Here is a 27422-nt window from a genome sequence, read left to right on the forward strand (position 1 = left end):
GGCCCTTTTGCTCTCAAGATGCTCACTCAAAACTCCTTGGACAGAGCTTTTCCTTTCACTGAAAACCAAATGTCAAGAAGAAGTTAAAGAGAAATCACAGGTTATGATAATCAGTGCATGTTTTTTATTCTAATATAAAATATTCAAAATCTTAATTTAGATGAGAAAGGTAGCTTTTAGTTAAGAGAGCAGATCACCTCAATACCCAGTCCTATAAAAAGAAAATCCAATAAGCTAACTGACTGATCAAAGAGTGAAGTTGCTTAATTTTCTATCATTTTCATGTGTCTCTCTTATTTGAGCACTATGAGGGATCAATCACAAATGTTGTTTTTATTGCTGCAAAAGATATTCACAGAGATAGTGGCCAAAATCCTGCACAAATACATAAAATGAACAGATTTAGAAATGTTGAACACCACATACATTCTAATTTTCTGGAAATTCATTATGTCTGAAAAAAGTCTCTTCATTTGTCTTGGTCTCTACCAATAAATTCAAACCTGCCTAATAAAGGAATCAGTTTGAAAGTAGAGAAAGTATTTTAAACTCAAACATCTCCTAGAACCCCTGTCCACACAGCCCTCTTCATAGTTGTAATTTTAAGAGACAAAATACTTTGTATCATTCCACTTGCTTTTCTTTTCTAACAGAAGACGACTGCCGTGGCTACCCCCATGGAGCAATGCTATTCACCATCAGCACCTCTGCACTCCCCATGTGCTTAGAGAACAACTGATTAGCACTTTGCATAATTAACCTGATTAGCACTGTGCATAATCAAACTGATTAGCACTTTGCATAATTAAAAAGAAATAATAGCAATAACAACAATAACTAGATAATATGAATAACTGCTAGTCAAACAGGCAATTTGCTAATACCAGAATTATTTTAGTACAGAATCTATTATTCTTTAAAAATTGTTCTAGTTGGTGAGTACTTATACCAGAAACTGTTTCAGTAAATTGACAGTCATCCAGAGAACAATAAATTCTAGGGATGATAACTAGAGACTAGTTATCCAAATAGATACATCATTAAATGGAAGCATTTTAGTGCATATTCCAATATCACTAAATTTTTAAAAACACTCATTACCAAATTTGCTATTTTTACTGTATTTCTTTCCTGTGCTATTTACTTTTTCCAATGGTACACTATTTCATTGTTTTTAGTCACAGAAAACAATGTATGAAATCAGGGAAAGTAAAATAGTAAATTAAAATAATTCTGCCACATTTTGAACAAGTAATCTTTTATTTACAAGGCAAGGATATAACCATTCTGTTATTATAGCATTTCTGGGAAAAACAGAAGACATTAGAGACCAACAGGGCAGTAAGAAAGGAATTTTATTTTAAAATTGGCTGTTATAACTGTAGTTATGTATATTTTGATGCTTTAAATATGTATTTATAAATCCACATTAATTTGAGGTATGTGGCTGGGTAGGAAGAAAGAATGAATGAAAGAAATACACACAAAAATTTTGGACTGATTCAATATTATCTGCAACTAGCAAGAAGTTGGAGTATGTCTAAAACTCAGAGTTAACATTCTCTTAAAGCAATTACTACATGGAGAAAACCTTTCCTTCAATTTACCTTTTAAAAATATAGTCTTACTGCTATGAGTAAAGAGGCAACCTATTGATTGTAGCACAAAAATATTAAATTTGGCGGTGGATGGTGAATACTACATTGAGAGTGATGATTAAACTTCAAATTTCTGGGGAAAATTTTTCCAGTATTTATGGGGCTTATGCCAATTCCTGGCTATATGTGCACATATGAATATTTTAAAAACATTATTTTAATATACATATATTTTAAACATCCTTGTGAGGGACTGACATCTTAATGTGGGGAAGGGGGCTCAGTATCTTCAATTACCCTGAAAGTAATGCCAGCATGAGTAGAAGTTCAAATAAGTTCACCTTGCCAGTAAAGATAGCAGTGAACTTAAGGATAGTCTGCAATAGGGTGACAGTAAATACACTGTGCAGATTTGAGAAAGTCAACTCGCCTAGGAGAAGGATCTCCAAAATCAAATCAAGAAGAAAGTAATGGCCAACTACTTTTGCATTGCTAGAAAGGAAACTGTACAGACGTGACTGAAATATATAGTGGAGTTGAATTGTCAGACAATGAGATCTCCAGGTTAGAAGACACTCTAGTTACAAAGGAGGAGTATTTAATTTCAACGAACAGAGGTGGACATTATGACAGATGACAGTGGGTTTTGATTTTGGGGGGCTCAAGTATAAAGATGGATGGTGTGCTGAAGAAGTAAACAGGAAATTAATCCTGAGGAGGTATGCAATGACAGATTTAAACAAGATCATGAAGAACAACTGTATTTTAAAGACATTTCCTGATCAGAATAGTTAGTCAAAGGTTCTTAGCAGTAATATACTACTGTGAAAACTAAATATAAAGAAAAAATGAGAGGAAATAAATTCATTCAAATTATGGATTTGGAGCTGGAGAAGGTTTGCCAGTTTATATTAGCTTTCCAAAGTTTCAGGCACAAAACCTGTACTTTCTGATTTTTTTTAAAATGGAGATGCTGTTCTTTATGTACTCTACCATAAAGCTACAATTATTCCTTAGAAAGGCTGGAGCTAATAGAGAGTTCAGAAGATTACACCAAAAGCAGTGATGGAGAACCTATGACACGTGTGTCAAAGGTGATATGCCATGATGTTTTGGGTGACGCACCAGTGTTCATCAACACCCGACAACAACTATTGTCCCTGTTTGAGTTACCAAAAAAACTGAACAAAAGCCACTGCAACTCTCCTCACCCACCTTTCTCCTCCCCCAGCTCTGCCCTTTTGGCTACCGTGAATCCTGCCTTGTGGGGCAGCAAGCAGCCCTGGAACCACGTGGCTCCGGGGCTGCTTGCCATGGCCCAGGAAGCTGCAGCCACCCTAGCCCAGTCCCAGCTGCAGTCGCCCACACCACCTCCAAGACCCCTTCTTTGGTAACTCAAATCAAACACATGATTGGATTGTATTTTTTAAAAAATAAATGAATATATAAAGAATTGTTTCTCTTTTGTTCGGAGGGGGAGGTGACATGCCAGCCGAGTCAAGTTAGGCATTTTCTGAACTTTTGACATGCTGAGCCCAAAAGGTTTGCCATTGCTGACCTAAAGTCTGACCCTTTTTCCTTTTGCAACTATTCAACAAGGCTTCCATTACAACATATTATGAAATTAGTAACAGCACATCATTAGCTTACAATGAAAGAAAAGTCCTATTTCTACAAATCCTAGCTACAATTCTTAATTCTTCTTGAACCAATAGCCACATTTGTTATTTGACTGCCATATCATGGGCTTCACTCCATAAACTAGTAGGTGAGACCAGACCATGTAAATAAAGGTGATTTCATTCATACAAAAATGTAACTACTTTGTACTAATGTATTTCATTATTTCCCTCTTCCATCACAATAAAGAAAAAAGGATTATGGTAAGCAATTTTGGAAATTTCTGGGGCCACACTCAAGGTTTTTGAAGGCTGGAGGCAGTTCTAAGCTCTGCAGTTAAATGGGTTGGTCCTAACTGGAATTTTAATGCCCAGAATTTCTGGGACTCAGGCAGCATATAAATTTAATAATAATAATTTTAGTTTGCACTGCAAAAAACTGATGGTTCTTCATTTTGAAACATCAGTAGCAATGACTGTTACCGAGCTGGTATGCATTCCATTATTGTGGAAGAGCTTACATCTACAAATTCAGATGGTTCTCTGAAATTTTTAAACAGGCCATCAAGACAAAATTGTCCCAGAGAGCATTTGTACTTCATGTCACTGCTTTTTTACCATGGGGAGGCTGCAGGGAATTATTGCTTTAGATACAGTTGTATTTTATGGTTTTGTTGTTGTCATATGAACTGTAGTGAATCAATCTATCTGTCTGTCTGTCTGTCTGTCTGTCTATATAAATAAATGGAGATACCTTGTGTTGGTTTTGATAACCAAGACTTCATGTTGTCTGAACAATAATCTATGAGGTATAGCATCATTCTTCTAATACTAGTAAGATATATGGAGGCATGTTAATTATGATATAATTTATCTCAACGGAATTGTTTTTACATGAGCTATATGAAAATAGAGTCCTATTCACCTAGGCCATCATGTTTCTAAGTTTATGAAAAGATATAATAGCTGATAGACAGACACATAAACAGACAGAAATTGAATGCAGCATGTCAAAGGTGTCAAATTTATATAACCACTATATGTATGTAATTTCATACACATATACAATGTTGGGAGAGAATGGAAGAACAAAAGAATAAATTTCTTCTTCAAGAATTTTAAATAGTTTTTTTAGAAATCTTAATCCAAAGTTAGAGGGCTTTTAGCAATTCATAGATTTATTTCTTCCAAAATACACCTGCTTTCTTTTCCTCTTTTTTCTCTTCTTTTGCCAAACTAAATATTTTTCCATTTAATGCCTCTCTTTATTAGACAGCATCTAATTTGCATACATTTACATACAATTTAACTGCTTGCTTCTGAGAACAAAGAAATGGCTCTGTATTGTAGTAAGGGACAATACTCAGAAAAAGAAGGTATAAAAACCAGCTAGCTCAGTGGCTGTGTATTCTTTTTGTTTCAGAAAAACTAGGATTTTTAAACACTCCACTTAATGGGGGAAAAAGATTATTCCAACAGACAATGCAAAAAGATGCAGTGCAGTTTCTTCTTAACGCATTTTCTCTTTGGCCTGGTTAATGGGATTTATGGTCCAAGATTTCTTTGCTTCTCTTTATTTCTTTTATTAGATTTGATGGATTTAATTTTGTCACATATTTTAATTCGCATTTTATATATAAAAAGTTATGCGAAAGCTTGACTCCACAGCTAATTCAGTACGTTCACCTTTCCTCTATTATTAGGAAAGACTGACTGTTTCAGGATCAGCATGCGGTATTGATTTCAATGCTCAATGTTAGTATTGGGTGAATAATAATAAAGATGGTGATGATGATGATGAAGACTTTACTCCAGCCATATATACCGCGAATACAGTGCTTACCATGTAACCAAAGAGAAATCAACAGGGTGGGATGGGATGCAAGGCTGAGCTCTGTTTGTAAGTAAAAGGAAGAATTGTTGCAGCAAAAGCAGGAAGCAGCAGAAGTGTTAAGCTCTCTAATTCCCTAAAAGATGAGAGAAAAGAAACACAAAATTGCACATGAAAAAACTTTTCATGAGAGACAGAGAGGGAGAGAGAAGAACCAAATCAGAATACATTCCAGATTTCCACATTCACCACTTCCCTACATTTTTAAGATGAGTAATTCCTCAGTAATTCATTTTTATACATTTTAAGTTAATAAATCTTAACATATGAGATGAACAACACATCTAGCTTAGTTTTTAGACAAATGCCACTGCAAGCATTAGGTAACATTCAGACAACAGAAGATGTAGCAGAAATTTAGAGGGGGGCTTAAGTTCCATTTGTTAAGACATGAAGTTACTAATTAACCTGTCTCATTTACACAATTAGTAAAATAACTTGGAAAAACTCATTAGTAATATATTCTAACAAGTGTAATTTCACATTTATTTAATTATTTGCATTTTATGGGAATAGCATCACCAATCCAGACCTAAAATAACTACATTCTCTAATTGTAGACCTTTACATGTTTAGTAAAAAAAAGTACTGTTTTATCAAGCCTTTGGTAATTAACGTTTCTTTCTTACCCTAATATCTGTGTTTATATGTGTGTAATCTGTTTTATTTTTATAGCTTTATTATAATTGAGTTAAAAGCAAAATATATTAAACAAACAAATGAAGATCATAAAGAAGTATATTTCTATACTGGCATTTAGTTCTATAAGAATAAAACAAGTTATTCATCAAATGCTAAATAATAATATACACACTTAACTCTTAAGCAGATGTGGTAAGTTGGAAGCCAACAAAATAACCTACAACATCCTTATTAAGTTTCACACTGATATAAAATTAAGGATGACAATGCAAACACAGGTTTTACTACTGAACTATAAGATGATCCCATAATCTAAAAAGAAAGGATATTGGTCAAAGTTATGATTTTAAAGTTCAGAAGAAACTAACCGGCATTCATTGGTAATGGCTTTACAAGTAAGTCATTTGAATATTGATGCCATTCAGCTCTGTTTCTCCTTATCAAACCTATGTCAGAGAAGGTAGTTTTTGAGTGCTTCTTTGTAATACATGGAGGAATGGATAAATTAATATGCTTTACTTAGTTAAGATGGAATTGATAAAGCATTGCCTTAGTGATTAAGTATATGTCAAATCAAAATAAAATAAAATACTTTTATTTACAAAATATAGTTAAAATATATAAATTATAGAGCAAAATTAAAATTATTTCAGAGGGTTGTGTCTTCACTCCTGCCCGGCAAAAGGTGGCAACTCTCCTTGCTATCTCTTGGTTGGTGTCTGATAATAATAGCTTAGTATAAACCTCATCTGATTTTCATGAGAATTGCTGGAGGTTTGGTGTTATATGGTACTTTCAGAGATCTCTATGGTAATTGCAATAGAGGAGGACATGCTTGACTGTTTCTATTTCTCCAGAATTGCATGGACAGAGTCTTTCATTTATAGGTGTTTTATTACACTATATCTGCCACAGAGAAAGGCAGAAGGTAATGCATTATGTCTAGCTCTAAGGAATTTTTTCCTTAGGCTGGGAAGAGCTAACATGCTTAGATAGTTTTCAGGTTTGCAGATATTCATGGTGATGAGCATTCTGGAGCACTGTTTCAGGGAGCTAATTTTGGTTTGTATTTCTACATCTTCCAACTTTTGATGTATTCTCATTTTGGCTTGACTGTAGCCAACAGAGATTACCTGTTCTTTAGATAGGCCAATGTGTCATGCGCTGCCTACCTCTGAATAACGTTCAGACGCTGGTTTGCAAAGCAGGTTCTGGTTTATTTCAGGGTAGGTACAACGTTGGTAGAAAAAAGCTGAGAGTGACAGGAGCGCGCCGGTGCGGGGTTTAAATACCCCGCGCCGGTCAGCGCCCCCTCGCTCTCGGTCACGTCACCCCCCTTTGTCCCATGCGTTGCCCTGCCATTGGTTGAGGGTTTCCGGGATCGCCCATCCTCAGGTTTCCATTCTTCTGCTGATTGCTTTCAGCTGGGCGATCCCCGTTGTATTGCCGCTGATGGCTTGGGTGGCTCCGTGATTCGTTTAGCTATTGTTTGTTAGCCGTTAGTCGTTGTGGGATGATGGCTACTTAACTTGTGCCCCTTCACTTATTTCCTTGTCATTGTCATGAGTGCCATTGCGCTGATGACTTTAGCTCAACGGCACTCATGACATACTGCCCCCTTTTCGAATAGTGTTCTCCCCCGGTTTTCTTGGTTTTCCCCGTGGAGCTGTCAAAACGCCACATTTTTTTTTTTTTTTTTTTTTTAAAGTTCCCGCCGGAGTAGTTGTCGCCCCTCCCTTTGCTCCTCCCTCTACCACGTGCCTTCCCAGGGTGTGTCCATGGTGCGCATGCTCGGGTTCTGACCTGGCGTGCGCATGCTCCAACCACACCCTGTTTGTTTGGCTCAGTTCAGCGAGGCGAGAGGCGTGGCTGGTCGGGTGCTGCTCAGCTCCAGGTAGGGCCCTTCTTTTCTTATTTAGAGTGCGTCGCCTTTGTTGTGTCTCCTGGGCGTTGCCCCCAGGTTGCCCTGTTGACTTGCTTGCCACTCCCCCGCGGCCGGGGGGCGGGGGGAGGGTGCTGGCGATCGTTTGTCACCACCCCGTGGGCCCGGGGCGGGGGGAGTGAGTCCCGGGGGGGGAAGGTCCACCCAAGTCGCGGGCTTGGGGGGGGCCCTTTCCCTTGGGGCACGGGAGGCGGGGGGGGGCCTGCGCGGGGGGGGTTGGTTTTGCTGACCTTGATTGCGGTTTGTCGGGGTATGCCCGGTGAAATGCTCTGGTCAGGTCAGGCGCGTTAACGTTGTGCGCCGCCACCCATTCCGGGTGGGGGAAGTGTTTCCACCTGACCAGATAGTGTAGAGTTCCTCGTTGCTTGCGGGAGTCGAGGATGTCCCTGATCTCGAAGTGGTGTTGCCCGTCGATCATTAGCGGTGCGGGCTGTGGCGTGCTTGGGTGCCATCGGGAGGTGGTTGCCGGTTTTAGGAGGCTGGTATGGAACACCGGGTGGAGTCTCCGGAGGTTGTGTGGCAGGTCCAGGCGTATTGCTACCGGGTTCACTATTTGCGTGACTCGGAACGGCCCGATGTACTTAGGCCCCAGTTTTTTCGAGGGTTGGGTTGACTTTAGGAACTTGGTGGAGAGATAGGCCATATCCCCCGCCTGGAACGTCGGTTGTTGGCGCCGGTGCTTGTCGGCCTGCTCTTTGTAAGCAGCCTGTGCCTCCTTCAGCGCCGCCGTGATTACTGGCCATGCTTCCGCGATCTTCCGTCCCCAGTCGCTGGCGTCCACCTGTGGTTCCGGGGGTTGAGGTAGCTCCGGTATGGGGACGAAGTCGCGCCCCGAGACTACTTCGAACGGGGTTTTCCCCGTGCTCGTGTGGACGGCGTTGTTGTATGCGACTTCGGCGAACGGGAGCAGTTCAGCCCAGTCGTCTTGGTGGTAGTTCGTATATGATCGTATAAATTGCTCTAAGGTGGCATTAAGAACCTCAGTGGCTCCGTCCGTCTGCGGATGCCAAGCCGTAGATAGGGCCTGTTGGGTCCCCGTCAGCTTCAGGAAGGCCCGCCAGAATTTGGAGGTGAACTGTGTGCCCCTGTCGGTCACCACACGTGCGGGACATCCGTGTAGCCTGTACACGTGGATGAGGAAGAGTTTGGCTAGTTGTTGTGAGGATGGGACCGACGTGCAGGGGATGAAGTGGGCCTGCTTTGAGAAGTAGTCCTTCACCACCCAAATGGCCGTTTTCTTCTGGCTGGGTGGGAGGTCCACTATAAAATCCATAGAGATTTCCTCCCATGGGCGGGAGGGTTCTGCCACCTGTTGCAATAGCCCCGCGGGTTTGCCTGGTGCCCGTTTGGCCCTAGCGCACGTTGGGCAGGACGCCACGTAGGTTTTTACGTCTCGCCTGAGCGCGGGCCACCAGAATTGGCGCCGTGTTAGGTGTAGGGTCTTGAGGAACCCAAAGTGTCCCGCTTGCTTGGCGTCGTGTGACCTATGCAAGATCGCCTGGCGTTGCGAGTCCGGGACGTAGATTCTGCCTTCCCCCCATGCCAGGTCTTGCGCCATCGTTACCTTGTCGGGGTTTGCCAGGAACCAGGGGTCGGTTTTGAGGGCGGCGGCGAGGTCCGTGCGCATTCCCCCTGGTAGTTGCGGTTGGCTTCTTTCCGTCGCCGGTTGTCCCGCCATCGGCTGCGCCGTAGCGTCGAGCTGCCTCCGTGCGCCGCTTCGGGTGGTCACGGCCATTCCCAGTTGCGAGGCGGATAGGACCGTCCCAATGGTGTCTGGGGCGGGCTCTTCGTCTTGGGGCAGCCGGGAGAGGGCGTCGGCCAGGAAGTTCTTCTTGCCCGGCATGAACTTCAGCTGGAAATCAAAGCGGCTGAAGAATTGGGCCCATCGGACCTGTTTTGGGCTAAGGCGTCTGGGCGTTCGTAGGGCCTCGAGGTTCCGGTGGTCCGTCCAGACCTCGAATGGTTGGGTGGCTCCCTCGAGTAGGTGACGCCATGTCTCTAGTGCCGATTTCACCGCGAAGGCTTCTTTCTCCCAGACGTGCCATCGCCTCTCTGTCTCGGAGAACTTCCTTGACAGGTAGGCGCATGGTTTCAGGAGCCCCGTGGAGTCTTTTTGTAGCAGGATGGCTCCCAGGGAGAAGTCTGAGGCGTCGGCTTGGACCACGAACGGCCGTTCTGGGTCCGGGTGTGCGAGGATTGGCTCCGTCGTGAACAGCGCTTTCAGCTTGTCGAATGCGGTCTGGCACGCGGGAGTCCAATTCAGCACTGTGCCTGGGTTCTTGGCGCGTCGGGTGTCCCCCACCCCTTTGGTTTTGAGGAGGTCCGTTAAGGGGAGGGCTATCTCAGCGAACCCCCGGGCGAAGGACCTGTAGAAATTCGCGAATCCCAGGAAGCTCTGTAGTTGCCGTCTGTTGCGGGGCCGCTCCCAGTTTAGCACCGCTTCGACTTTTGCGGGGTCCATTTCGATGCCATCCCCGGAGATTCGATACCCCAAATAGTCTAGGCGCTCTTTGTGAAACTCGCACTTTGTAGGCTTTGCATAGAGCTGCGCCCTTCTGAGCTTGTCGAGGACTTGCCTGACTAAGGTTACGTGTTCCTCGTGTGTTTTTGTGTAAATGAGGACGTCGTCGATGTAGACCAGGACCCCTTTAAACAGATGTTCATGCAGTACCTCATTGATGAGCTGCATGAACACCCCAGGGGCCCCCGCGAGTCCGAAGGGCAGTACCTTGTACTGGAAGGCGCCTAGGGGGCAGTTAAACGCCGTCTTCCATTCGTCCCCCTCCCTGATTCGGATGCGATAGTACGCCTCGCGGAGGTCCAATTTGGAAAAGACTTTGCCCGTGGAGAGGTGGGCGAGCATGTCCTTTACCAGGGGTAAGGGGTATTTGTTGGACAGGGAAGCCGCGTTTAGGCCCCGGTAGTCGGTGCAGAGCCGTAGGGTCCCGTCTTTCTTCTCCCGGAATAAGACGGGGGCTCCGACCGGTGAGCATGCTGGCTCTATGAATCCCCTGTCTAGGTTTTTATCGATGAACTCCCGGAGGGTTGCCATCTCCTTCGGGGTCATCGAATAGATCTTTGGTCTAGGTAGGGGGACGTCGGGCAGTAGGTCGATCCGGCAATCCGTCTTGCGGTGGGGGGGTAGTTGGTCTGCCTCTGCCTCTCCGAAGACCTCGGAGAAGTCGGCGTATTGTTCTGGTAGGTCTGCTGTGGTAGCGGCGTTGTCTTGTGTGGTCGCCTCCGCTCGTCCTACCGTGGGGTTGCTTTTGCCAGCTGGTGCTGGTGCTCGATACTTGCCGTCGCCGAATGTGAAGGTGCGGGTCGCCCAGTTGATCCGCGGGTTGTTTTTCGCGAGCCATGGCATCCCCAGGACTGCCATGGGCCGTCCGATGGGCGTGACTACGAACGATGTGCGCTCGGTGTGAGTGCCCATTTGCAGGGTGACCGGCTCGGTTTGTAGCGTGGCTGGTTTCCCTCCCGCTGTAGAGCCGTCCAGCTGGTGGAATGCCAGCGGCGTGGGGAGGGGGAAGCAGCGGAGGTCGAGTTTGGCGACTAGGTCGGGGTGGATGAGGTTTTTTGAGCACCCCGAGTCCACTAGTGCCGCGGCCGTGGTGGCTCCGTTGCCGGCAGAGAGTTGGATTGCTGCCATTATTACGGAGCTTTTGTCGTTTCGTTGAGGTGGTCCGCGTTGCTGTCCCACCGCCTGCCTCGCCACGCGTCTCAGAGCAGGCGGGGAGCATTTCCCGCCGGCTGGTCGGGGTCGGTATTGTCCTCTTCCCCCCAGTACGCGTCCCAGCCCTCTTCCGGTGTCGCTGTGGCCACGGTCATTCGGCGGTGAGGGGGCGGCCCCGGGTTGGGTGGTTTGGGGCTAATTTTCGGGGCGGGCTTGGGCGCGCTGGTCGGCGGTCGGTTGGCGAAGCAATCCGCCGTCTTGTGCCCTAATTTGCCACACTTCCCGCAGGGCTCCCGGTTGAACCTCTTTTTTGGGTATATGGGGCCGGCCATCCCCCCGTGTGGTGCGGGTACCTTTTTCCCGACATAGTTTGTGTCTTCCGTGGTTGTCATAAGGAAGGTGCGGTGCGCGTGTTCGGCTCTCCCCGCGAGGTGGATCCACCCGTGTAACGTTTCTGGGTCGTCGCGGTAGAGGGCCCATTGGAGAACGTCGCGGTTGAGCCCCCTTTTGAAGATTTCCAGCAGGGTGGTCTCAGACCAGTCGCAGACCTTTCCCGCGAGGGCTATGAACTCCAGGGCGTAGTCAGGGACCGTGCGTGTGCCCTGTTTAAGTCTCTGGAGTGCGCTTTTCGCCCGTACTTTAGCTAGGGGGTCTTCGAAGTAGTCTTTCATCTCTTTGATGAAAGCAGGGAAGGTGGCGAGGGCGGGGGAGCTGGACTCGTACAGTTGGACGTACCAGTCCGCCGCCCTGTCTTGGAGTTTGATCGCCACGGCGGCGATCTTGTCGGCCTCGGAGTCATAGGAGTGTCCGTGCCTCCCCATGAACTCCCTAGCGTTGGTAATGAAAAACGAGAGTTTTGAGGGGGTCCCATCGAAGAAGATGGGGAAGTCCTTTGGGGCCCGGGCGTTTTGTGCGGCCCCGCCTCTCGCTTCCCGGGGTGTGGTGTCGGCCGCCTGTGCCGTCTGCTGGCTCTCCGCTGGCCCGTGTGGGTTCGGTGCTTCGCTCGAGGTGTGGGCTTGTGCGGGGACGTCGTTGGGTGGCGTGGGGGGCATAAGCGCCTGGAGCATGGTCCGGAGTTCCGTCAGCTGAGCCCGCATGGCCGCGAGTTCAGCTCGTGCCTCCTCGTCCACAGCCCGCGCCGCCGCTGGGGCCGGTTCCGTTGGCGCGTCCTCGGGGGTGGGTTGCCGGTGGGGTTCATCATCCCTCCGCCGCGGGTCCGCTTCCTCCTCCGTCTGATGGGTGTCTCCGTCGTCCTCCTCCGTGTTGAGCACCGTGGGGCTGTCGCTCCACGCCCGTTGCTGGGGTGCGATGTGGGGCGCGGGGTCCTCCGCTGGTTTCGGAAGTCGTGCTGCTCCCTCCCGCGGTCGGGTTGCCTCCGTCGCCATCTCCCCTTGGGGTTGGAGCTGAGGCTCGGGTCGGGTGGGGTGGGCGTCCATGGCTCCGGGAGTCCGCGGTGCCTCTGGCCTCGGTCGGTCCTCCTCTGTCTCTTGCCGCGCGGCTCACCCTCCTTGCCCGCGCCGTTCCGGCCTCATCTTGCTGGTCTTCTCGCCGTCTACTCCTCCCGCGGCTCGTTGTCGTCCGGTGGGGCTCGGCGAGGCTGAGTTTATGACTCTCAGCTTTATGTCATGCGCTGCCTACCTCTGAATAACGTTCAGACGCTGGTTTGCAAAGCAGGTTCTGGTTTATTTCAGGGTAGGTACAACGTTGGTAGAAAAAAGCTGAGAGTGACAGGAGCGCGCCGGTGCGGGGTTTAAATACCCCACGCCGGTCAGCGCCCCCTCGCTCTCGGTCACGTCACCCCCCTTTGTCCCATGCGTTGCCCTGCCATTGGTTGAGGGTTTCCGGGATCGCCCATCCTCAGGTTTCCATTCTTCTGCTGATTGCTTTCAGCTGGGCGATCCCCGTTGTATTGCCGCTGATGGCTTGGGTGGCTCCGTGATTCGTTTAGCTATTGTTTGTTAGCCGTTAGTCGTTGTGGGATGATGGCTACTTAACTTGTGCCCCTTCACTTATTTCCTTGTCATTGTCATGAGTGCCATTGCGCTGATGACTTTAGCTCAACGGCACTCATGACACAATGGTGGCTAATTTATTTTTTGTACTATCAGGACCCATGGAAAAGCAAAGTCATATGTTAGGGTCAGTGGTACTAGGCCTACTGGGAAAAACAATTTCAAGTAGTAAGTTTCAACTAGTAAGTCAAAATTGCTTCCAAGCCCTATATTTGACTTTGGGCATCCCTATTCAAGTCTGAGGGATTCTTTAGAGAGATGCTTTTTGGTATGGCAAGTATTGACCTCAGAAATTTAGTTTGTATGACCTCTGTGGAGTTGTTCTTAACAAACAGGCCAACCTGTGATGCATATAAGGTCTGGGCCAATGTAAACTGCCTCAAACAGTTTAAGGGCTGAAGGAATATACTCTCTTCCTCTGACATAGAAAATATCCTAATGGCCATTGAGAATATAGCTGCTGTTTTGTTTATATGTCCATGGTGGGCTTCCTGGGATCCTGAGGTTTGGAATATTGTCCCAAGGTATTTGAAGGAGGACACTTGCTCTATGTTAGTTCCCCCTGCCATTCATCTGTGCCGTTTAGCCTTACAGTCAGAAACCATTATTTTGGACTTCTGATGGCTAATACTTAATTTGTGAATATCACAGACATGTGTAATAGCATTCCAATTTGAGAATAGGAGATGACCACAGCATCATCAGCATATAGTACAGGAATCTAATATCCATAAATTTGGGGAGCGTGGACAATAAGGGGATCTAATACTTTTGCCATGTCATTGGTATAAAAGTTAAATAATGCGAGTGCTAAAATACATCCTTGTTTCACACTTCTGGGAGTATGTATATTCCTTGTGAGAGCTCTTTGAGGGTTACATCTTACTTGCAGCATATGTAGCTTCTGAATGGAAATAACAATCTGTCAATGTTGGTACTTGAAAGCTCTTCTCATAACAAGGTTCAAGATATCAAATCAAATGCTGACTTAAAGTCAAGAAAAACCACATATAAGAGAGAGCTGGTGCAGCACAAATGTTTGATCTACCATGAAACAGCCTACTTGGAATCCAGCCTGTTATAGTCCGATGATACCTTTGGAATCCAGCCAGTCCTGTCATTTCTGGTTCAAATGCCTAGGATAGTTGACTATTACACTCAATAGGCTAATAGGCCTAGAGTTGGTTGGGTCTCCTTTCACACCCTTCTTATAAATAAGGACCACTATTGCCCTTCTCCAGTCCTCAGGGATATTACCTGTTTGGTCAATATGGGTGAACAGGGAAGCAAGGAGAGTCCCCATCAATCCAAATGCAGCTTGAGCATCTCTGGGGGAACAGTCACAACCAGGAGGTCTTCCCTGATCTTACAAATTCTACAAATTTGGCAGTTTCAGGGAGAATGACTGATGTGATGGTATGTGGGCAGTTACAGAGAATTCTACCAAACAAGAAAGAGTTGGAAGTGACTGAGCAACCACAGTTGTGGCCACTGATGAAGACAGAACCAGATTACAGGCTTCAGTGACATAAAGTTTAGACTAACCTAATGTTCACCAAGTATACTTGATGCAAGCCTAGAGTGATATTGCCACAGATCCCTTGTTTCTGAAATATTTATACTTACAGAGCTACTAGTTGGCAAAAATCTGGATGATCATGAGATAAAGAAAACTCTCTTTGCTGCCATCTGGTGGTCATCTCAATTTTTGCTGCCTAGAGGTAGCCTTATGCATTGGAAGATAATCTACTTCTGAACTCGGAAGTACAAGTTTAAAAGTACAAACTGAACTTTAAAAACACTCAATTAAAAGTCTCAGAAACACATGCAGTCTCCATATTCCCCACCCACCCAGCCCCTTTTTTTTTTTGCAGATTACTCTGACCACAAAACTGAACTCTGGTAATACAGTTGTCAAAAATCAACAATGCAGTTTCTTGCCATTTTGAAGGTTTCCTTCTATAATATGGAAAGCCATATAATAGGCTTAACATTGTTTTAATGAAAATAAAATCCAAATTTCTCCTTATTTTATTTTAGCTGTTTTAGCTCTTTGTTGAACTTTTTATTCCCATTGGGTGTTTGGCTTTATTCCCCCCCCCCCAGTCTATAATACTATTTTAATTTGAACATGCTTTGAAATGTGAATGAATACTGGTCTATGAATGATTACTAAAACAAATCAAACAGGCAGTACAACTGAGTGGTAATTCATTACTCTATTGTAACATAACAGCAGGTTATCAGAATTCAGGTAGATTTAATTACAATTGATAGTTATCAGTTCTGTCCTGTCTACTATGTATTCTGAAGAATTTAAGAAAAAAGGTCAACATATAGAAATAAAAAAAGACTTGTAAATGAGTCTTCAGCTTTGTAAATTGATGTAACAAATTTAACATGGTAGTGTTGAAAATACTAGATGTTTTCACTCATTAAACTGGCCACACATCACTTAACCCAGAGACTTTAGCCAAAAGTAAAGTACTGCCATTACTGCGCAGATTATTCAGTTATACTGCCTTTCGATGTGTCATTAGGCTAAATGAGTTCTCTGGGAGATCAACCCAATGTAACACATTTCATGATTAAGCACAACTAGAGAATATTCTACATTTTCATACAACTTGCAAAGCTTTAGTCATTTAAAATCCTCCTATTCCATCTGTTTGGTTATCAGGCCAAGCTGGAATCCTGGAAGTATCACCCTAATCCTAATAAGCTAAATTGTTAGCTGGGCTTGTCTTCTGGGAAGCAGTGGGGCTGGCCAAAAACATGATAAACTAGTGTGCTTCTGTATAATGAAATAACTTAAAAAATGAACATCTCATTCCATGCCTTCTATTTGGACTGATTATTTATCCTAATAAATATGATCATATTTAATCTCTGCCCTCTGGGCAGAAAATAAATAATAAATAGTAATAATCATCTTCTGCTTGATTGACATTCAGTTTAATAATGTATATTTACAAAAGGTTATTTTTATATTCTATGTTTATGATTGTTAAATTATTTTGCTGTTTGATATATGTCTCTGTGGAAAGTCAGGGATGAACCTAAACCTTAACAGTTATTCCTTTCTCTTTGTAAATCAGATATGGTAAAAGCACAGAAACTGAAACTAGCTCACTTCTAATTGCACCTGCTTTCCCTAGTTCAGTTGTAAATTTGATGTTGCATCCAAATTTACAAATCATGATTTTTACCTGCTTTCCTATCCAGAATTTCAATTTTATTAACTGGAGTTTGTGTTCTACTTCGACAGACAAATGTAAATCATATTTTTACAATTCATATGCATTAATCTTAAATCTGCCACACTATAACAGATACAGGAAGGGAGTTAGGTTGCTTTCATATTTCCAAACCAATTGATATTTAATCCAAATTTCAAAAGCATTGTGTGAATATGCAATCAATTTCAATCCATCATTTATGCAAGTTATTCAGCATTTGAAAGGCAGAATCAATACATTATCTGAAATATTTCTTACATAAAATAATTTGTTTCTTATTAGAACTACAAAACCTGATTTAGGAGCTAAGAATCATCTACAACAGCAACACTCCAGGTCCTATGTCCAATTCTGTGCTATCTCAACTGTGTGTCTGTGTGTGTCTCTGAAGTTCCTCTATTATTCTCTCATTTATCTTTCTTGCATTCCTGCACTGATAAGAAATGGACATTTAAAAAGTGTAACATACCAGGAAGAAAAAGTGAGAAATACTGAGGGATTGTAAATTATCACCTATCAATCCAACTCTAAAAGTTTAAGGGTTATCTTTCTACCTGTATACAGCAGCTGGGCATCAAAGATTGCCACAGATCATAGTTAGAAGCTGCTATATCCCATTCTCTTTCTGGAGATAGATGCAGATAAATGCACATGTGCCACACTACTGTAGTTCAGGAAACAACAGACCTACATGAATCTCCTATATGGCCATCTGTGTCAGATCTCCCCGATCAAAGGTTTCATAGAAACCCTTATCAGAGCACCTACCATCATTTCCTTCTCTAAGGAATGGAATCCGTGTTGCCAGATGGGAGGGGGTGTGAAGCTGGAGTGTGAAGTGTTTTATTATGGCTATGGAGGACATCGAGGACACGGGGTTGAGATATGCCAGGAATACCATCTGGATGGGAGGGGGGATAACATGGTTTCATGGGAAAGGGGACTAACTAAGAAAATGTAGTTTTTAAGTTAGGTTTGAGTGGGAAATCTTTACTCGCAGCTTGCCTTCTGTACCGTTCATTACGCTTCATTAAAACAGTTAAAGGAATCCCAGCCTCCTGACTGTGATGATGTGAATGCTCGAATGATCAGGTGCTGACAATCTGCTCAAAAAACTTCAGAAATTAACTGCTCTTTTCTTGAAAAGACTAAGCACTCAGAACAGTGCACAGAATCTTTAAAGAAAGCTATTATATGGAGTCCTTAGTACTCTCTGAGCTTGTTGTTTTCTTGCAGACGTTTCATTGCCAGACTAGGCAACATCTTCAGTGCGAAGAGGGAGTGGCCTTGCTCTCAATTTATATACCGTGGCTTGTGTTGGTATTCGCTTTGATTGAAAGCTGTTATCTATTGCCTTCCAAACAGAAGCATCTGCAGTGTGGGGGCAAATAGTCAAGATGGCAAATTCAAGTTCCACTGTTTTTTATATATAATACATATTTAAAAAGTGTAGGGCTTCAATGTACAGTCAGTTCCATCATCCTGACTTCTGAGACCAAAGTCCAACATCCAAGTCCAACATCCAGAGACTGTACATCAACAGAAAAGAAGGAGGGCAGGGTCTGGTCAGTGTCAAAGCCACTTTACTGGACAAAACCCAGAGCATCCAGGAGTACAGCCTACATACATTGTGAAGAGTTTCCAGGTCTTCCTATCAGCAGCCTCCATGTCTTCATTTGGCCAGCTCACTAGACCATCAGGGTATCTGATGACTGGTAAGGCATACATGTTCATGGCTTGAATCTTCTTCTTCCCATTGAACTGGCACTTCAGGACCTGCCCTATCCTTTGGTGGTACTTGGATGTTGCTGTCTTTCTTGCCTCATCATGGTTCCCATGTGTCTGTGGGATACCTAGGTACGTGTAGGTGGTCTGTATGTCTGCTATGTGGCCCACTGGTAGTTCTACCCCATCAGTTTTAACTACTTTCCCTCTCTTTACCACCATTCAGCCACACTTCTCTAGTCCGAATGACATCCCAATGTCCTCACTGTAGATCCATATCAAGTGGATCAGCGAGTCGATGTCTTGTTTACTCTTAGCATACAGCTTGACGTCATCCTTGTAGAGAAGGTGGCTGATGGTAATTTCACTTGAACTTGTATCCATATTCATTCATATATTTGACTACCTATATAATTATTATCTATCAACCAACTTGCACTGGACCAGCATGGTAGATTATGGTCAAAAACAATTAAGAGGCCTTCAAGCTGCAGTGAACAGACTGAATGAACACACACATACACACACACAGAGTGTGCTGTAGTGGTTAAAGTTCTGGACTAGTTCTAATTCTCCCTTAGGCACAGAAACTGGCAGGGTAAGTTTAGGCCAGTCTATTGTTGGAGAGAGTGTTCTGATAAAATATCTAACAGACTTTGGGAAATTGGAGGAGGAAAAAGAGACATCTTAGCATAAGGGAGGGAAGAAGTATGAGAAAGAGACTTAGCGCAACTCCACCTTAGTTATGTTTAAATATGCAGAGAATTATTTTGGTAGGCTTTCAAGGTTAACATCATGCCCTGTGGAACTCGCAAGCTCAAGAAACAAGAACGACTTGGATTTCTGGAAAATCCAAGTAACATAACACAATCCAAAACTGATATGGCCTAGGCAGTCTAGCAGGTACCAAAATGCCTATCCTTGAAATAGATTTTCTTATTATGAAGCATAAGCTTTGTTGGGGGGGAAAAAACAAAACCACACAGCAGAATCAAAGTTCAGAAATCTGGGATATTTCATTGTTTAGGACAGGATAGGTATAAGCATTTATTTGCTTGAGATTAAGAACCCCTAACTGTGCTAGCAAGACTGTTCAAGCAGCAAATAAAATCTGGTGCCTGGAATTTAAATGAGAAGTAGGAAAAAAATGGGTTGCTCAATTTTCTAAGGAGGGCAGTGAAATCTAGAGCACTTGATTAGTATTAAAACTGTCAGTGCTTATGGAGGAGGGAGCTTGTATTGGCAGAACATTTGTTAAAGTGAGTCTTGGATAAGGAGCAGTACAAGGCTATCCACACTCACTACCAAATAATTACTGCAGGAAATCTTCAGTTTCCCAAAGTCTGTTATATATTTTATCAGACCACTCTCCCCAACAGCATTAATTGCACAGCTTGGTTGGACAAGAAATGGGATATAACTTGCAAAATGCTTTACCCACTCTAATGCTTGTTTTGGCACAACTATTGTAACTGGTGAGATTAAATAAATAAATAAATAAAACAGGTGCTAGCAATCCAAGAAACTGCATGCCAGCTACAGCTGCTTCAGCCTGATTCAATTACATCTGGCCGAATAGTTCCAGGATGCTGAATCAGTTGAAAACATATAGGTGGGGGGAAAAAAAACAACAACCCTACATTCTGGTGTTACTGTGTCCTGCTCAATAAAATATAATTCTGTTCTATGACAGCACGAAGGAAATATGAAATCAAAGCAAAGCTTGAAGCAGGTAATATTTTCCAGCAGTAGTGGAGAAGGAGAAAGCTTGTTTGTAATGTGACTGCATTAACATTTGATTATATTCAGAAAGCCTTTGGGAAACGAGGTCTTAAAAGACTTTGAAATGGAGTGCCAGGGTTGCCAACTTTCCAAAACCCTGGGTGCAGCACATTTGCTGACCATACTCTCAAGATCTAGATTTTACTCCAGACCTTGTTTGTATAAAAGGAGCCAAGCAGCTGGGAAATTCTGGAGAACAGTGCATCTTTATTAGTTCCCATCTGCAGCCAGAACTCCAAGTCTGGTTAAATCCTCGTGTTCCCAAGTTCAAATCTGGGTCATTTCAAATTACTCTATACAGAATTTGGTGTGCAAGACTTTTTTTGTATGAACCTTATATGGCATTGAAAAATAGGCAGCACTCCAACTAATAAATTTTTTAAAAGTACATATATAAAATTTTTAAACTAGACTAGATAGTGGATGGAAGATGGAAAGAATACATGTTTGAGTACAAAGGTTAGTTAAGAAAACTGTTAACTAAAGTGGGTCACTATTACTTCTGCCTTAGAACTCATAAGAACTGCTTTGAAGAAGGGAGAAATATTTTCATTCTAACATGGATAATCTAGAATTTAAAATATATACAAATCACTGTTCAACCGGAATTGGGACACACCTAACTATTTACAATTATTGTTACTAATTGTAAGTAAAGGCAAAAGACACACAAGTAGATGCTGGGAAATGACCCACAGCATGAAGCTGCCTAAAAGCCAGTGTAACATAGTTTTACTTAAACCAAAGTTAAATGCAATGCTAGAAGGGCAAAGACCTGCCTATAGACCTTGTCCTCACACTGTGCTAAACAAAATTTGATGTTTTATTTTATTTGCTTAGCACAATATGTGAATCCAGCCATAATGGTTTGTAAGCTAGAGTTTGTGGCTTACCATTATGTGTGAAGCAGAGCACTATACATAATTTGATCAGCTAACCATGATTTTAAGAATCTATGGCTTAGTGTGACTACATCCCATTTGTATAAGCCTACATTTAGTCATTTCTTTTGTATGTGTTAAATTAGCACCACATGGAACTGTATCTACTGTGTGCCTTTTTGCAGTATGATATAATGCACATGAAACTGTTGAAGGTCATATAAAAATATGGCATAGGTACATGGAAAGCTGCTTCTGTAGATTCTTTTTGCTTATATGGTCAGCTGTTCCAGTTGCTGATTTCTTTGCACTGCTATCTTTTACTCACACTTCGATCAGTAGAGAAAAATTAAATTGAAACAGTGAATTGAGCTATATCTAGTCTTTGCTGTCCCAAGATCTTTTAAACTGCCTGATGTTTACAACTCCATATAACTGATTTATGTACTGAGCTGTTAAATAACCATAAAACTTTGTGTTTGAATTACAGACTATATGATTTACATGTAACTCTCAGGTTCTGACTCTGGGATCTCCAAGTAAGACAGGAAAAGATTCCTGTTTGAATCTCTTGATGCTCACTGACATAGAATTAAGTCACATTTAAATAAAAGATTTAAGAAATATCTCAAATATGGAAAACTGAAATGTTCAGAAGTACTACAATGACCATCTGATCTATAAATATTCACCAAATCCCTTGTGATACTCACTTCATGCAGTGTAAGTTTCAAATTGGGGAAACCCATAACACAGCAGACTCTACATGATTCCATGCACTGTTGCAGATAAGTAATAAAAAGTAATATCCTTTCAGTTGGCTCTTGCATCTTTGCTCTAAAAATTTAGCAAAAGAATAAAAAAAATGTAATCTTACATTACTCTATCTCTCTATGGTACTGACTCTTTATATCTGTTCCAGTTCAGCATATTGTCATGCTCAGTGAACTGGGACAATGAGCAAGGCAGAGATGGGAAGAGGGTCTAGAAGTTAAATGTAACCCATAAAAAGCAGTACAGTATCAAGGAATGGTTTCCCTGCACTTTAAAAGAAGCAAATCTTCCTTGCAATGCTCACTTTGCTATAAGGGGAAAACAGTTCTAATGTGCAAGGTTTTCAACTTCAAGGAAAGCTATTTACCACTATCTATTCATTCAGCATGACTCTGAAATGGACTCTGCCTCTGTTTCTACTGCTCCACTGTTACTAAAACTATAGATTCCTTTTCTAACTCCTTACCATGTAGAGTCCTTCTGATCACATCTATGCAAGAGGAAACACAGAATTTTTTACACATAGTCCATTCCATCCTGGCGTTAAAAGCTGCTGCTTACAAAAGATCAGTTCCAGTCCTCAAAACACATTAACATCTTAAATGTTTGAAAACAGTATGTGGATACTGTGCTCTTTAAAGACACTACTTGTGACTTATAACCAAAGTTAAAGACATACAATCCACTTAAAAATGTGCTTTACTGAAGCTGTTGCACTAAACAGATGCCACCAAACCACAGGAACCTGACTGTAAAACTGTATTAGTTGTCTGGTGATGTGTAAAAAATATATTGCAGTAAAGAACATCCAGCCATTTGGGGGATGGGGGATGGGGGGGGGGGAACCCTGCTATCAGTCTTCTAAGCTCTGAAACTGAATATAGCATATAAGTAACAGGCAATATGATTATGTGTACATTAAGACTTCCATAAAAGGTATACGCACTGCATTCTGCTGTAGTCCTGAGCTTCTGTTCCACCTCATGTCCACTTTGCAGCTGTATTTTTTATTATTCTTTTCCATGTAAGCTGTTAAAAAGCCTAATGTAGTGGGCCAGGGTTGGGTATGAAAATATAATTCCAACCTGCTCTTAAATAGAAGCTTGCAGAAGGATATTTTTCCAACTAACTCATCTTCAAAACCAGTAGTAATATCTGCACTTTCTACACTGATAATATTTACAGTACTTTTTAATCTGTACTTTACAGATCTCAGATGAAGCAAGCTATTCTCAATCCTGATTCTGATGAAAGATAGAGCTTGGTCATCTTTTCTACTTCATTCTCTAATTCCAGATACCTTCCAAGAATTTCACATGCACCCTAAACATTAAAATGTATGAAATACTTCTGTGGAATAGTGCTGATTGGAAGGAACAACTCCCAACACAAAGATCTGGCATTGTATCCTGAATCCCTGTGAAGTGAGATCTTCAATGTCCAAACTAAAGGCAGTTGAGAAAGAAACTGAATTAGTGTGCAGAAAGGGCTCTAATTTCTAAGGTGAATGGCAATCCTAAATGCGAGAGATGTTTCAAAAGGTGAGGAAAGGGAAGGGAGGAAGATGTTTTTAACTTGCTTTTTATCTCTTTTAAATTATCACTGGCTGTAAAGTTTTAGGGGAAAAGATAGGTACAAGTATTTTAAAAATAAATGAGGGTTGAAAGCTATTGAATGACTTTATAACACTTCATTCTACAGTAACTTTCTACTGGAAATCATCCATAAAGAAATGACAATAACAACAAACGCAAAAACACAAAAATTCCAGAAAGATTAATAAAGTGCCAATACCCCTGTCCTCTAGACCCAGTTGTCTATGAATGTGGAAGTCAAGATGATTTACTTTCTAAAAAATCATTTTGAAAAGAAGCTGAAATTACTCAGCCACTACTCAGTTTAGTAACTAAATAGGAACACTTCCAAAACAGGTTCTCTTGGTCTTTCTTATAAATGGATAATTAAAACCAGAACATTTCTTCACATAGGTAATTTACCAGACCAAACAAGCAGTGTTTTAATTCAGACTTAATATGATTTAAATTCATATGATCCAGGAGTTCACCATACATGTAGGTACTTTGGCCCAAAAACACCGCATTGGTTTTTTTTTTAATAACAATTTTATTAAGTTTCAAGCAAAGATAAAAGCTATAGAAAAACAAAAAAACTGCAAAGAGAAAAAAAAACTAAAAAGGAGTGAAAATGCAAGAGATAAGTTTTTTCGAAGTTACAAAGAAGTGTGACTTCTGACTTTTAACACAAGGATATACAATAATTCCATAGTCAATCCCTTACTCTATATTAAACCAAAACTACCTTACTTCTATAAATCATTCCACATTGGCACATCATAAAAATCACTAAGTACAGTCTTTCCCTCCCCTTATATTAAAAAAAAAAGAAAAGAAAAATTCATATAAACCTCCTAAACAATTTTCCCCTCCCCAAAGATAACACATAATTATTCCCTTCCTACAACTATTCTATACATTTCTGTCTACTCTAATAAGACTCAAACTAAAAAAGACATAAATTGGCTGCCATTATACTTAATAGTACAACAGTTTTAATAATCTTGATCTTAATAAACACAAAACCGTCCAAGTAGACATTTTTATACCTTATTCATCTTAGTCCAAATCATTAAAGATAAATGAAATCAGCCAAACCTTAACAATAATCCAGATATTCTTTAACCTTTATCCCACTTCAAATTAAACCAGAGTATTTACATATCTTCACAATGCGCACAGAGCATTTTTTCTTTAAAAAATCGAACGGCCCAACTGCCTCCTTCAAAAACTCCAACTTCTCTTCATTCCCATACATAATAGCCCCTTCTTTTTCCTGGCATTCCACCAGAAAATCAATTTCACTTGTGGCTTGCAAGTCGCTCTCTCCCTTAAATTTTTCCAACTCCACTATCCAATCTTCACCCAGCATTTCAATAGAAATCCCGATCTCACTCTTAGAAGAGACATTTCTGCCACAGTTAAAATCCTCAGTTTCATCTACGACATCCCCAACCAGATGACACATTTAGACCTCATATTTTCCACAATGTCCTGAATGTCTTGCATAAAAACTTGGTAGGAGTCAGAAAGACTCTTTTTAAAATCTTGGTGGAAGTCTGAGAAAATCTATATAAAATCCTCCATGTCTCATACAGTAGATTATGATGCCCCCTAGGAGCTTAACCAGCAAAAGTCGAAGATATGAAAGAGTTCCAGAATGTGTTTACACAAGTGAAAGTGAGATATGCAGGCAGTTCCCCAGGGAAAGTAGAAGCAGAAAGCTGAAGATTCAAATCAGCCAGTTCAATGTGTGGGGAAATGCTAATATCTTCAAATTTAGTACAAAAATAATAACAGGGAGACAATTATTTACTCTCAATCCTCCTTATTTGGAAGGAAAATGTCAGGAATAAGGCAATGGAACAACACTAAGTCAGGAACGTAGCTCTAGTCTTTATCGTTCTACCCTATTGACAGAATCTTGCCAAAACTGAACAGAACTAGTAAACTCTAAGGGAAAAACTCCAGAACTCTAAGGCAGTTCCTTTCTGATCTTCTTGGCTGGGAGCCCAAGGCTTTCTACACTGCGTGTGTGTTTTCCCCCTGGAAAGGGCCCCCTCCTTCTTCACCAGTGATCTCCATAACAAAAAACAAGGTCCAAAACTTAAAAAGAATTTTTTTAAAAAAAGTAATCCCAAAAGTAACAATAAGCACCAAGAGAGCCAGCTTCTCCTTGCTGTAGAAAGACTCTCTTAGGGCATGCGTACTTGAAAGAAATATAAATTGGGTGATTTAGAAATGGGGTGGCTGGTCTTAATGTCCCCTTAAGGATACAGCGTGGCTTGGAAAATGGTGACATCCCTGACTCCCAGCTAGCTCTTAACAAACACGAATGCTCTATGCAATCTTCTGGCTGCAAAGCAGCCATCCAGAGGACAGATGGGGTGATTCCAGGTCTTTTCCTTTTTCTGGAAAACACTCCTGGGCTTCAGGAAAACCTGCCTGAGCCCAAAAAAACTGCCATGTTGTCCGCTCCGCCCACTGAGACTACAGGCACAGCTGTTCAGTCCACTGTGTCCCCAGCGGAAGTCTGGCCCATAAACACCGCATTGCTGATGTATCTGCTCAGGAATATAAAGGCAATTTTTTTTTTTTAATATTGGGCAAACAGTGTGGAAAAAAAACTTTGGCAGATAATAACATAAAAGAATGAAAAACAAGGGCAGATTTGCACAAGCACTCTAAATTTACCTATTTCCCCAAGTCTACCTTTTATGAGATCAAGGCCCATTCCTTAAGAGAAAAATACGAGTGCAAAATACTTGAAAATGCATTCACATATGGTGCAAACAATTTGTTTTATTTATTCATCCATTCATTCAATATATATAGCCACCCATCTCACATATGTGACTCTGGGCTGTTTACACAATATACTTGAACTTGGTGTCCTGAATAATTAGCAGTCTTTATCCATTGTATTTAGCTGTTAACCATGGCTTGGCAAAGCAGAATGGCTGAATTCATGCAATACACCAAGCACATCTTATTATAGCTTAGAACTAGGAATTATTACCATAGTAAGTAAGGTAGTTGTAACTCCAGGAATCAGTGCATGGCACAAAATCTTTAAACTTATTCTATTATACTGCCAATTTGTATATCAGAACACAAGATTGTCAATGTGCTCCAATGAAAGAATACTTTTAAATGAAACCCTTGTCTAGACTCCCGGGAACTGCCTGGACAAATCCCTGCAATTTCCTTGGCCAGATTTTCAGAAGAGGTTTGTCACTGCCTTCTTCCAAGGGCTGACAGAAAGTGACTGGCCCAAGGTCACCCAGCTGGCTTTGTGCCTAAGGCAGGATTTAAAAGTCACAGTCTCTCAGTTTGTAATATGTTTTCAATATAATCCTATTACTAATAATAAATATTTAGAATCCCGTCTAAAAATGGTACTATTCACTTAATTTTTTGTTTTCCCTAATTCTGTTTTGCATTTCAATGCAAGACTAAAAAGTTTGAAGGTACAAACACGACCAAAAACTAAGGTGAATTTAGAACTTTCATTAACTGTAAATTGTGACAACAAACACAAAGAAAAATTGGTGTGAGCAAGATCAAATGCTAAAGCCTCATCAAAAGTAATGTGCAATATTTTAACCCAAGTATACTTTGGGATGATTGCCAAGATGATAGGTATAAATGTGGGAGGCTTAGCAGAATACAGCTTGAGCTAAAATGTGTAGTTTTCACTTTTAATAGGAAAAGCAATTCTAACTCAGTAAAACAACACACATTAATAACAAAAAAGTATATCTTAAGTTCCCAGACACAGTACTCAACTTATGTTAGTATGTGTAGGTTTTCTAATACTAGTACATTGGGTACATTTGGACATTTATCCAATTTACTAGGTATTATTAAGGAGTTGAAATTCCATCAGTACAAAATATCAGGAAAGAAAGAAAAAAACAAAAAACTATTCTTGGGAATGGCGAAAATCGCTATTTCAGTAACTTGCACTCAGAACAATATTTATGTAAGTTTTTAGAACTGTACTATATTTTTCAAAAGGCCCTTTTCTATAGGTAACTTGAGTGGATAGAGGGTTATTTTAATTATAA

The 27422-nt window shown here is 41.8% G+C and overlaps 1 long non-coding RNA gene across 1 annotated transcript in view; it reads right to left on the bottom strand.

Annotated features, from left to right (window-relative positions):
- Positions 1-27422, bottom strand: part of LOC134498366 (uncharacterized) — a 265013-nt gene that overhangs the window by 132294 nt on the left and 105297 nt on the right. The window contains exon 2 of the long non-coding RNA XR_010068028.1: positions 5061-5184. This is a non-coding gene — a long non-coding RNA (uncharacterized LOC134498366). The remainder of the gene's footprint in view (positions 1-5060; positions 5185-27422) is intronic.

Source organism: Candoia aspera, chromosome 5 (genome assembly GCF_035149785.1).
Source record: "Candoia aspera isolate rCanAsp1 chromosome 5, rCanAsp1.hap2, whole genome shotgun sequence".
Taxonomy (NCBI): domain Eukaryota; kingdom Metazoa; phylum Chordata; class Lepidosauria; order Squamata; family Boidae; genus Candoia; species Candoia aspera.